Source organism: Ceratotherium simum, chromosome 11, assembly GCF_057802395.1.
Source record: "Ceratotherium simum simum isolate JZ-2026a chromosome 11, ASM5780239v1, whole genome shotgun sequence".
NCBI lineage: Eukaryota > Metazoa > Chordata > Mammalia > Perissodactyla > Rhinocerotidae > Ceratotherium > Ceratotherium simum.
In genome coordinates, this window is record NC_141910.1 from 6,343,108 (window position 1) to 6,356,156 (window position 13,049).

At 35.3% G+C, this 13,049-nt stretch overlaps 1 long non-coding RNA gene across 1 annotated transcript; it reads left to right on the plus strand.

Annotated features, from left to right (window-relative positions):
- The first annotated feature begins 1,550 nt into the window (after positions 1 to 1,550).
- LOC147915907 (uncharacterized) lies at positions 1,551 to 7,816 on the plus strand. The gene is made up of 3 exons (XR_015553550.1): positions 1,551 to 1,630; positions 2,532 to 2,664; positions 7,698 to 7,816. It is a non-coding gene; the product is annotated as an uncharacterized LOC147915907 (long non-coding RNA).
- The last annotated feature ends 5,233 nt before the right edge of the window (positions 7,817 to 13,049 follow it).

Below are 13,049 nucleotides of genomic sequence, written 5' to 3' on the forward strand. Positions count from 1 at the left end.
ATCCCAGTACCATGCTATTTTGATTACTATAAGTGTGTAATATGGTTTGAAATCAGAAAGTGTGATGCTCCAGCTTTGTTCTTCTCTGTCAAGATTGCTTTAGGGCTGGTTCCCGTGGCTTAGCGGCTAAGTGTGTGCGTTCCGCTACTGGTGCCCGGGGCTCGGATCCCGGGTGCGCACCAACACACCGCTTCTCTGGCAATGCTGAGGCCGCGTCCCACATACAGCAACTAGAAGGATGTGCAACTATGACATACAACTATTTACAGGGGCTTTGGGGGAAAAAAAAACGAGGAGAATTGGCAATAGATGTTAGCTCAGAGCCAGTCTTCCTCAGCAAAAAGAGGAGGATTAACACGGATGTTAGCTCATGGCTGATCTTCCTCACAAAAAAAAAAAAGAGAAAAGATTCCTTTAGCTATTCAGGTCTTTTATGATCCCATACAAATTTATGATTGTTTTTTCTATTTCTGTGAAAAATGCCGTTGGAGTTTTGATAGAAATTCATTGAATTTGTAGATCACTTTGGGTAGTATGGACATTTTAGCAATATTAATTCTCTCAGTCCAGGAACACAGAGTATCTTTCCATTTATTTGTGTCTTCTTCAATGTCTTTATAGTTTTTATTTTACAGATATTTGACCTGCTTGGTTAAATTTATTCCTAAGTAAGTATTTTATTCTTTTTGATGCAATTGAAATGGGATTTTTTTCTTAAGTTGTTTTTCAGGTAATTCATTGTTAGTATATAGAAACACAACTGATATTTGTAATTTGATTTTGTTTTGAGGTCTTAATTTCTGGCATTTGAAGACTTGCCATTCTAGATTTCATGTTTGGCCATATATGTGAAAAAACATCATATTTTATTCAGAATAGTTGGGGAAAGGGGCTTCCTAAATGGTCTCTGTCTGCCTTTGAAAGGAAGGCCTATATGCTACTTTAAATCAAAAGTTGAGGTAGGTGTTTTTATCACATTCATTTGACAGAAGATAAAACTAAGGATCTAAGAGAATCACTGACTTTTCCAGGATTAAACAATAAATTTGTATGAATGAAATTTGAATTTATTCTTCAGACCTAATGTGATGTATAATCTGCAAGGAGCTTTTGCATACTAATGTGTTTACATTTCAATACATTTGTATAGTAACATTTCAAGGTGGTGGTTTTATTGCAACAAGAATTGTTAGGGTTAGGGTTAGGGTAAAAACAGGTAGAAAGATAATCAAGGATAAATATAACCAAGAATTGTAAAATAAAAATATTCAAAGCATTAATGGTAATGCCCCAAAATGAGCTGAGGTGGCAAAGTTGCTAAATTAAACATAAACGCTTCTTTTTGTTATTTTTAGCACAAAAGATCAAGGATAAGATCGTCCTTTATGTTGGGGCCAGTGGTGTTGCTGTGATGATTTTCTTATGTTATTTATACCTGAGCTTTTTCCAAAGAGGTATTAAAGCTGCTAAATGATGAATTAGAAAGAAAAGCAGACCATTTTAATCAATTTAATTTGGCTTTTGTCTTCTCTGTCAAGTAAAATGACCACTGGACTAAAATAGCGGCACAAACACAAAAACCAGATGCAGTTTCCTAAGATGATGCTCATGAAGGATCAAGATATATTATGTGAGTAACTAGCTGTTTGAATCATTTCAAGTTCCCCAACAAAGAAATTTCATGCTAGAGTAAAAGAACTAGTAAGCAAGATCTCTGAATGGCCATTGGTGATCATTGAGTCATTATTGCAAATAGGAGAATGATATCTGTAAAACTGACAAATATATTGATTTTTACAATGTGGACTCAAAATGGAATAAACAAACTGTAGACTGAATGTTGATCCTGGGCAAGATTCTATAATCAATGACCATTAACATAAGCTTGGTTCACTTGAACAAGTAATATGACATGAAGTCCATTCCTTTACTTGGGAAATATAATAGATAAGTAGATAATAGAAAAATAAGGTAGACATAGGGGTCAGTAAGGCATTTGATAATATTTCTTATGAGGTACTTGAAGCTGCAAAGGCAAGGAAAGATGAGATGCAACAGCAATTTATTAGATCAGAAATCAATTAGATTAAACAATTTTGCCTAAGTACAAATGGGATTTCGCTCAGTTGGCTGGGTGATTTTTAGTGGTTATCTCAGGACCTTACATAAAGATTGTTTTGCCTAATCTACTTTTATAGCATGTTGTTAACAATAGAGATGTCATGTTTATCAAATTTACAGATGACATACAGCAACTTTGGTATCTAAACTGGTATATGATTTTGGGTAGTGTATTTGGAATGGTGATGGACCTCAAAATCATGTGAAATGACCATACCATCTAACTAAACAATGAGATTCCATAACCCAAGTGCTAAAAATAAAGGTAGTGCAGAGAACAACCCAGACAGTAGTAATTCTTTATCTAACAAAAAGTCATAGATGGATAGAAAATATCTCCCTGCTAAGAGAATAAAGGAATAAGATGTTTGAATAAAAATATAAGACATTCATCTTCTCCTTCGTGAAAGATGTGTTTTGCTTGTGATCTACATATTTCAAAATAATCAAGTGAGGACAACACACAGCTGAGCACTCTGAAGATTTCGGAAAGAGATGAAGTAAAGCATGAAATTTCAAGAAGAGAGGAACAATAGTGTACAGGTATGAGAAATGTGTTGCAAATGACTTGGGGACCTAAAATATTCCTTTTGCATTCAATCGTTATAATGAAACCAAGGATAGTCAAATGCCTAAAAATATGAATTTGGGGAAGATCATCACATAAATTGCATAAACATTTCCTGTTACTTAAAAGCACACTTGAAGAAAATGAGACAAATATCTGGAAACAATTTAAAGTAAGATTGTGTGTTTTTAAATATATGAAGGGGTATTAATAGAAGTATTACGTAGAAGAAGGAATTGATTTCCTCTATAGATTAGTAACAAGAATAGAGGAGACATCTAATAGCTACTATATTTCAGGTAAATTAAGTGTTTTATGTACTTTTTTTGTTATTTATTCCTCAAAACTACTCCATTTTTTAAATTAGGAAATTTAAATAAAATTAAAAAGGTCATATTACTTTCTCAAGGGCATATGACTTGTAAATAGCAGAAGTGACCTTTGAATTCAGGTCTATCCTCGGTCATGTGGACTGCTATGAGCTAGAACCTGATTCAGATCATTCTTCAATAAACAAAAAATCTAACATTCCACCCTCCTCCCCTCCCCCAACCCCGCCAGCATATACATGGGATCAAGGGTATAGGATTGATCAAAAAGGTTTGGTAAGCTTTGCTTTTTTCCCCCTTAGCTTGGCATCTAAACCCTATAAGAACCAAGCCCAGCCATATGATGGAAATTGAACTTAGGAGAAAAAGAGGCTCAAACATTTCTCTAAAAGAGAAGAATTAAGTTCAATTATTTACACAGCATTTCCACTTTTATAATTTTAATCTCCCTGCAATTCTGTGAGAGAGGTTGTATGTAGTCTTCTATATAAAGAAATTGTAACTATATCATTTCCCAAGATTTCAACTAATTAGATACAGAATTTGAACTAGAACTTAATTCTTCTAAATAGCAGCCACTTGCCTTTGCACTTATCTAAATGGCAATTACATAAATGTATTTATAATCTATTCTTTTTTTTTTTTGAGGAAGATTGGCCCTGCACTAATATCTGTTGCCAATCTTCCTCTTTTTCTTTTTTCTCCCCAAAGCCCCAGTACATAGTTGTGTATCATAACTGCAGAGTTGTAGCTCTTCTATATGGGATGCCACCTCAGCATGGCTTGATAAGCAGTGAGTAGGTCCGTGCCCAGGATCCAAACCAGCGAACCCCAGGCCACCGAAGTGAACTTAACCACTATGCCACTGGGCCAGCCCCTATAATCTATTCTTATAATGTGTAGATGGATTAAATTTTACTATATATTAAAGAAACAGAAACAAAAATGAAGCACAGTTTTTAGCACAATAAGGCTCAGGCTTGTTCTCAACCTAATTGTCACCTGATATATTTCAAACTGGTTTCTTAACTTATTTGAAATATGATGTTCTGAGTGGTTTCCTAAATTGCTTTTGTGATCTTGACACCCCCCTCTTCCTCTGACTACTATGTTTTTATGAGCACATAATAGTTTCCAAATATTTACTTCTTTCAGGTATATAGCGTGTTATTGAAGCCCAAGTTTACTGGGGTACTGGGTTCAATACTAGGTCAATTTCTTGAATGTTCTGATTTCACCATCACAAATACTAATTGAAGAACAAAGAACAGGTACGACAAAGGTGTCAGTGATGGATTGAGTGGAAGATTGCTTTGGAATCCATATGATAACTTCCTTAAGATTGAGTGAATTCCTTAACTGTTCGTTAATTGTTCTCCCTTAATTGTTGCATGAATGTCATGTTAAGGAAAAAAAGAATTCTGACAAAATAAAGTATATTAAATGTCAATGTAGTGTTAGTATCAGCTGAACATAAGGAAAAATTAATTTTGCTTAATCTAAAAATCAGTTAGTTATCTAAAGATGAGATATGAAAGGGTCTTTATTAATAAAAATGAAACACCTGTCTGCCCATCATATTTAGCTAGTTGACCCAGAAGTTAATATATAGAAATATTTCCTTTGGGATGATTTATAAATAATATATAGAAACATATAGAAAGGGATGTGATATTGACATCATAACACTCAAATAAATTACCCAGTATTATAATCTAATAATTATTCTGGAAACTAGACATATAGCCCTCTCTTGGAATAGGCTTTTAAGTACTTCTTCACCTCTCTCATCATTCCTTTCTTATACTCCTATTTTGCTTCCAAGAAGGCCAAAGAGATCACATTATCTGCCAAAAAAAATATAAGGTGTACAATATTATTCTTGTTTTTCAGATAAAGTGAATTGTAGAAAAATTAAATAATTGACCCATTGTCATATTTTGAGTAAATGTTGGTGCCACATGTTGAAGTCTGGCAATGTAATTGTAAAGGCTGTGCTCTTCTTGGTTTGTAAAGGGAAAGAACTCTATTACAGACTTATCATAAATTCTAGGACCATAACAAAAATAAAGGTGTTCTGTGCCTGGAATACCCTAACACTGAAAATTAGGTAGATGCAGAGAAAGCGCAAGATGCCCTTCAGAATTTTGTATGTGATAAATAACCTATTGTGTATACATTAGAAAGCAAACAGAAGTTCTCAAATGTAAAATGGGGTCAACTTTTAATATAGTACACACTCACACACACATACCAGATTTTGACTTTTAAAATAAGATAGAAAGCATAAGAAAAGACGAAAAGGGGTGGTGGCGGGGGGATGATCAGGGGACCCATCTGGCAAACCATGCCAGCTATGCAAAGAAAGAAAAGGAGCAAAATTGAGTTAAGAAGTAGGTTAGAGTTTAAAGACACCTAGCTAAATCTGCATGAAAGTGTAGGATAATCACAGAGAGAAATGAAAGTGGATTATTAGATAAAATATTGTCAGGCTCTACTGCTGCAGGAAAAAAATTACATAATAGAACATCTAAATGCCACTGAAGTCTTGATTGTTCTTCTAGTCCGTACTGTCAATTCATACTCATTGCTTGTTATTGTCTGGTGAGCGTGGTGAGTTGAAGATAATTTGAGATCATGAATAGAATACTATATCCATGCATGTATATAATGTAAACACAATATCAAGTTAATATAAGTTTTCCTCTGTTGGCCCATGTTAAAATCCTCTGGGAACAGGTCAAGGAGACATTTATAATTGTGCTGAAGAGTTGAAGTTACCATCGCTTGAGTGCTTGTGAATATAAAAGAGTAATTGATTGGGTTGGAAAAGTGAACTCTCAAAGACATAGACAGGACTTTTGAAACTTAGGTTACTTCTCTTCCCCCTAAAGGAGAAAAAGACCCATGATTGATAAAACATCTGACAGTTTATCACATTAGGTTTAGAGAAACAACAAAAGTGAATGATAAATCATTAGTTTCAATATCCTATCCACATGGATCCAGCCTATGAATGCTTTTTGTTTGGCATTATAGGCGGTAAAGGAAACAAGAAGACCAGTTAGAAGGCAGCTCCAGTATTCATGGGAAGACATAAGGTCTATCCCTGAATATAATTGAAGATATCAAAGTTAGGGATAAATTTAATAAATATAAGGAAAAATAAATAAAAACAGAGCTTAGTGATTGATTAGATATGAAGGAAGTTAAATAGAGGGAATAGATTAGGGTATGGTGATGTCACTCTCTGACGTAGAGAACACAGGAGTATCCTTTAGTTGAGATGGAAAGATGATGAAGTTCTATTTGAAGATATTCAATCTGAGAGTCTTGTGGAATATCTAAATGGAAGTGTTCATTTTTAAGGGCTGCGTATTGAGATCTGGATGTCAATCATTTATACCTTTAAAACCTTTCAGTGACTTCCAGTTAATTCTTTCCCAAAGTCAATTCAGTCTCCATGAATCCCACTTTATAGCATCTAGGAGTTTGGGATTTTATAAATTAGGAGGATAAATATGTAAAATGTGAGTAACTGATCTGAATAATTCCAAGAAAGAAAATGTGATTACAAATATTTTAACATAGTTTATTTATAAGTCCAGGAAAGTCAAGAAGTTATGGACCACTAGATGCTAGAAGAAGACACGGAAGAAGATCTCTGTTTCTAAAGAATGTATGTTCTTTTCACATATGCAAAACAGAAAGCACATGAACAATAGAATAAGTTTAGTTGGCAACTGTACACAAAAATAACAGAAATATCCATGTTTTATGTAAGCAGATACACATTGATCAGAGATAAACATCTCCTGAGTTTAAAACAGAGAACCTTATATTGTCTTTAGCATTATCATAGTGCAATGGAAAATTTAATGAACTAGATTCAGTAAATGAAACATCTGAGAAAATAAATTAAGAAAATATCATAAGCCCTGAGATTTATCATAGAATTCAGTTATACACCAGTAAATTAGATTTTTAACTACACCCCTTTTCAATTAAGTTAATTTGCTTTCTTATGAGAGGATTGCTTAGAAGTGACTGTAAATAATTTTTGATATATTTTTTCTCTAAAGGGTGATTCATGTTTTAAGGAATGATCTAATTTGGAGACCTTCTTTCCAGGTGTGTGTCCATTCTGTGAGAGACCACATGGAGTAATGTAAAGTGTATCTATCGAATTTAGTCAAACAGATCTGCGTTAAAATTGTGGTTCAGCATTTTACTAGTCATTTGATTAAGAGCAAAATGTTTAACATCTTTGAGATGGGTAGATTGTGATTGTGATCTGTGAAATGGCAATAATAAGTAACACATACTTTGTAAGTTTGTGTTAAAGATAAAATGACAGAATAACATGAATAAGGGGGTCCTCAAATACTAGCAATGTGTCACCTCATTTCTTTACCAGGGATTGCACTTGTAATTGTCAAAGAAAAAAAGATTGCTTTCAAATCTCACTGAGTATCTGCCTCCCCTCAATTCAGGCATAACACTTCTGCTTTTACTTTTCCTCAGGGAAGAATGTGCCAGTCACGCATATCTTAGAAGGATTCATTTTCAGTGTCTTTATGCCACTTGTCAGGGGATGTAGGCAGAATGCACTTGACTATAAACATTAACACTTTTGCTCTGAAGTGAAATTTTATTTTGACTTCTCTATGTTTTTGTAGGCCAGACTGCTGAATTGGGACACCCAGAAACTCAGGCTAATGGAGGAGCTATTGCTCAGTGTTGGTAGCTGTGATGCCAGAGGGAGAAAAGGAATTCAGGGGACTCTTACACAAGGAAGTAAGTGTTCTGTCTCAGAAGGGACCCGTGTCACTTTCAATTATGACTCTTAGTCCCACTCAGTCACTAAGAGACTAGGAAGTACAATCCTATCGTGTTTCAGAAGACTGAGAGCAGCAAATATTTAGGAAACAGTGCAAGTAACTACCCAGAGTAACGGCTTAATACATGCATACATTATGTGTGTTAAGGACATGTGCCAAAAATCCTGGGTCTGGAAAAACATAACTTTCTTTTTCTGTTACTGAAGTACATATCTGTCCCAAATACCCATTTTGTCTAGTGGCAAAAAAATCTTAACTAATCAATTGCGGGAAAATTCAGTCATATCCAGATTTTCTTAGTCATTAGAGATGTAAACTGAGCCAAGTTAGCATTTTTACCCTCTGAGGAGAAAGATAAGCAAGGATATGTGGAGTGAGATCATGGAAGCACATATAGCTTAGAATTTACTGCTAGGTACCTAAGGTCTGGTTGTTTATTCATCATCTACAAGATTGTTCTCATAAGATGTACCATAAGATGGTATAGTAGCAGGGAGTCAAGTTTCTTCTCCCATACTATAATCAATGGAAGGAAATAAAACAGAATTAGACATGGCCCAAAGAGCAAAATTTAACTGAGGAGACAAGACAGTCATGTATGAAAAGATAACACACAGTTCACAGCAAGTACCAAAAGAATGATCATCAATAGAAAGTGCTAGAAAATTTGCTGAGCAAGGTAGCTAGCCTTCCAAGCTAGGGAGATTTCTGTAGAGAAAAGGAAAAACCCAGATCTTAGCCTACCCACAACCAATAGCAAGTTATAACAACATGTCCATTTATATTAGATTCAAATTTTAATAAAAGCTAAAATTTATTGTGTTTACTAATGTTGGCCTTTTATGTTAAGCACTTTATGTGCACTGTTTCCTTTAATTCTCATAATAATTTTATGAAGTTGGAATGAATCTTATGCTCATTTTAAAGATGTGTGTTGTTTAAAGTGGCTTAGCATCTGAGCTGGTAAGTGTCAAAGAGATGACTCATGTTTAGGTCTTTCTTACTGTAACTGCATGCTCCCACCACTACACTGTTCCTTATTTGCTATGTTCAGTGTGTTTGGTGTCAATTTGCAGATATGACACACTTACATATATTCAGATTTCATCAATTCATTTATGAGTGAATTATGAGTTGGAGCACTTATGAGACCCCATTGTGCCCTGAGTTTGTGTTCTGACTTCATCTTATAATATCTGGGTTAACATGAACAGGTCATTAATTTTTGTACGTCTGTTTCCTGGTCTATGTAATAGAGGTAAAATATTTGTTCTGCCAATCTTATAATGTTGCTTTGACTCCCAGACTAGCTACTATGTAGAGGACCCAATAAATTTTAAAGCCAGATATATATATATAATCGTTATTACCAGAAAGAGTTTGTCATTCCACATGAAAAGAGTAAAATATTTCAAAGATAGGGATTAGCCTATAAATGCAGTGTTCATGAGGTAATACATGAACCTACCCAGCAAGTATGGAGCATCCAGAAACGAAGTATTTGGAAACTTATCTGGTAATGTTGGACTATAGTAAAGCAAAATATTAGAGCCAGACAAAGAGTATTTCAAAGACGAATTCAACTTCAGATGGCCAGAGAGAAAAAACAAATCTCATCATCTTCAACTCCCCTGTCCTCAGTTTCCCTCGCTGGGTGCCCCGTGCTCCACTGTATCTAACACTTTCCAAAAAATGGCTAAGTATTCTATTTTCTTTTATGCAATGACTACTCCAACAACTCTGCCTCAGTTTCCTGATTTGAAATGATCATGACAACTTTCCAAGTGATGTATGAGTAAATGTTGGGATAGCCTAAGGCAGTGATGGACAGGATCCTTCAATTTTAAAGCAATATCTAGAATATAATCATTAGAGACAACAAAGAAAAACAGAACAAAACTAAACCACAGTCAATGTTAGAGTTATACTAGGAAGTATTTAAAGGCTATACACTGAGAATAACAGACCCATCCTTATAAATGCAGTGCATTTCCTCTTACATTAACGAATAAGTAAGTGATTGCAATAAAACACAATTGCAATACTGGAAAACTGCAGAGGTATCAATTTAGGCGATCTATAACACACAGAAATGGGAAACTACAAAGTACCAGTTTTTGTCATGTTAATTATCATAACTTCCCATTTCACACAGTCAATAAAAATTCAAGCCAATTTCCAAAATCTGTGCAGGACGTGTAATCAATGTTCACAGTCCAGTTGTGAGTTAGGAGGATCCACCATTATGGTTTCTGACAAGAATATAAGAGTCTGACTAAATCTATACACCTTTCATCACAAATACGTGCTACCTGGGCTAATAATAAGTCAGTGAATCAGAGGCTAGGTTTAAAGTGTCTATTGTCAATAGAACTTGCAAGTACTCAAAAGCCCATATAGCTTTCTAAATTATTTTATTAATGCATCAGTAAGTAGGTTTTGAGTATCTACCATCTGTCCAAAATTGTGCTGCTGTTAGCTCCTGTCTTATTTCCTCCTCACTAACTTCTCAGATCTACACACTCACCCTTATCCCCAAGCAACCTACATGTTTCAAATCTATTCTAGTTTGAAAGTCAAACCTGAAGAGATCAGTGTGGTTGTCAGTAGCCTCAGGTGTGCTCATCTTTAGAATCAGCTCCACTGATTGTAAACCTGTTTGTGCACAATTAGTGATCCCAAGGCATCAGTAGTGTCCCAGCTAAAGTTTCCTGTATAATCTGCTGTTACCTACTCTATTACACAAACACTCTAGACCAACTGACTGTGTTTATATTTGGGTTTCACTGCCTCTAACTCACATTTCCCAATCAGCCTGAACCCCTCAGCCCTCAGCCCATGGGAGTTCCCCTGACATCTTGCTGAGCTCTTGCTAATATAGTGAGCTAAACCTTACTTCTCATAAGCCACACATTCCTCTCTTAGTCATTGCACAAGATCATGCCCAGATTACACCAATTATCTCAACCCAGAAGAGAAAGTCCCTCCTTGCTACTCCTCTGACTTGATGGAAGAAAAGTATCCTAAATCACAAGCTGGTGGGAACCCAGAAAGTCATCTATCATTATCCTCACATTGAAGATAATAACCTGACACAGTCACTGAGATCTTGGCTGAAGTGGAGGACTGCCATGATTCATTACTAGGCTAGTCAAACTGCAAAGTTCGTGTTAATTTTTCTTTTCCATGAGAGCCTGACAGCAGTGGAGTAATAGATAGGTGAACTGGAGGCAGATTATGGAGGGCCCTGAAAACCATGCAGAAGAACTTGCAATTTATCTGATATGTTGTTTCCTGAGTAGGAGAAATCCAAGTCAAAGTAGAATTTTAGTATAGTGACCATACACTGATTTACTCACAGAAGATACGGTTTTTATTTATGTCTGATATAACTTTTAATAGTGCAAACTTTCACTCTCCAGAGATTCCCTGTTTGGAGAAAAAATTAACTTCACCTTGTATTTTATGAAAGTGATGAAGTGAGTTTGTTTATATTAATAGACAAAGTATCCATTGTCTATAATGCCCATGAAACAGCCATTGGCCAAAAGAGCAATGTTTTGTTCAATATCCGTTACCTACCTTCTCTTGGTCGACCAAACATGCTCTTGGTTCACATGTGTCCTCAATTATCCCACTTCTGCCTAGGAGAGTTCTTGTTGTGTGTGGATAAAAATCAAATGACTTAGTTTTCATTTGCCTGGAGGTCAGTGTTCTTTAATTGCTTACCATACTTTCTCAAAATATCATTGGTTTTTCCCATAATAACTTTATCTTTTTATTATTGAAACTTTTGATGTTTAATTATGCTCACTTGTTTTGTTTTCTGGATGCCCTTTCCTTTCCTGCCTTAGCTTATAGAATCCTAAAAAAAAAAAATTTTTTTTTTTAGTCACAGACAGATCTGTGACTGTCTCCCATGAAGTTTCAGATATAATTAGCCATTTAAGTCTTCAAACAGTTGCTAGGAAATGTGGGGAAGTGTACTCAGATATCTAACTTGCGTAGTAAAATTCAGATTTAAATCTCAATAATTTAGAAATTTCTGTATCAGTTCTGAAGACTGTGAAAGGTACAATGTAAATCTCTTCCTGGGTTTAAAGCTGAAGAGACTACATTCCCTCATCCATCACACAATATCCTCTCATGAGGGATAGCTGTACCCCCTAAAATATGAGGAATAAAAAAGCTCATGGAGATATATAGAGAATCTTAATTAAACTCTACTTGGCTGCTTTGCCTCAATAGCATCTAAAACTGTCAGAGAAGTTCAGACTTATCCTTGAAGCAGTGGACAATGGCACTAAGAAGTAGACTGGGCTTATTCATAGCATACCTCTTGCACAAAGGTGGTTTAAATACAAAGACAGATTACAGTCTGCCATGGTGAAGGGGCCTCACCTAACATAGAGAAAAACATGGTGCAGAGAAACACCTGACTAAGTTGGCCTGTGCTTCTGACTCTATCATTCTTTGTCCAGGATTATGATTCTAATAGCAATCAGGTGTATGTGAGAAAATCAAAGGAAAGAAACTGGCCACATATATGTACAGATACCAATCTTTATTAGGCATTCTTTTTTAAGGGAGAGTACTAACTGGAAAAAAATTGGCTTCTGAAAACGCTTATCAATAAGAAAGACACAGCATCAATTCAGAATGCTAAGAAAAAGCATAATTTTAGACTGATTTGCTATACAAATCAAAGGATATTTTAGGAATCATACTCTGTGTTTCCACATAATTCAAATGATTATGAAGCAAAAGATATTTTAAAAAATAAGACAAAGAAATAACTAAAAAACTAACGAAAATATATGAAATAATGACACTCAGGGTATTGGACATCGGACATCAGGCAATGAAGAAGGATGATCCCTAAGACATAGGGAAAAATGAATTGAACCCTACATTGGCTTTAGCTTATTGTCTGGAGGAAGTTTCCAAGAGAAGTTCAGGATGGGAAACCCATGAAGAGCCCACAGTCTCCCTTGGTTGACGAGATGGAGCTTGGTGTCTGGGGAACTCAACGAGGCTAGATTTTATGGGGCAGAATAGCAGAAAAAAGAGAGCTGCACAAAGAGGGAATTCTATATATCTGCAGAGTTCTCATAGCTTCCTGAACACATGAAATACAGTCACAACTTTTAATGTTTTTGTCTATTAAATCTACCACTGTTATCACTAATG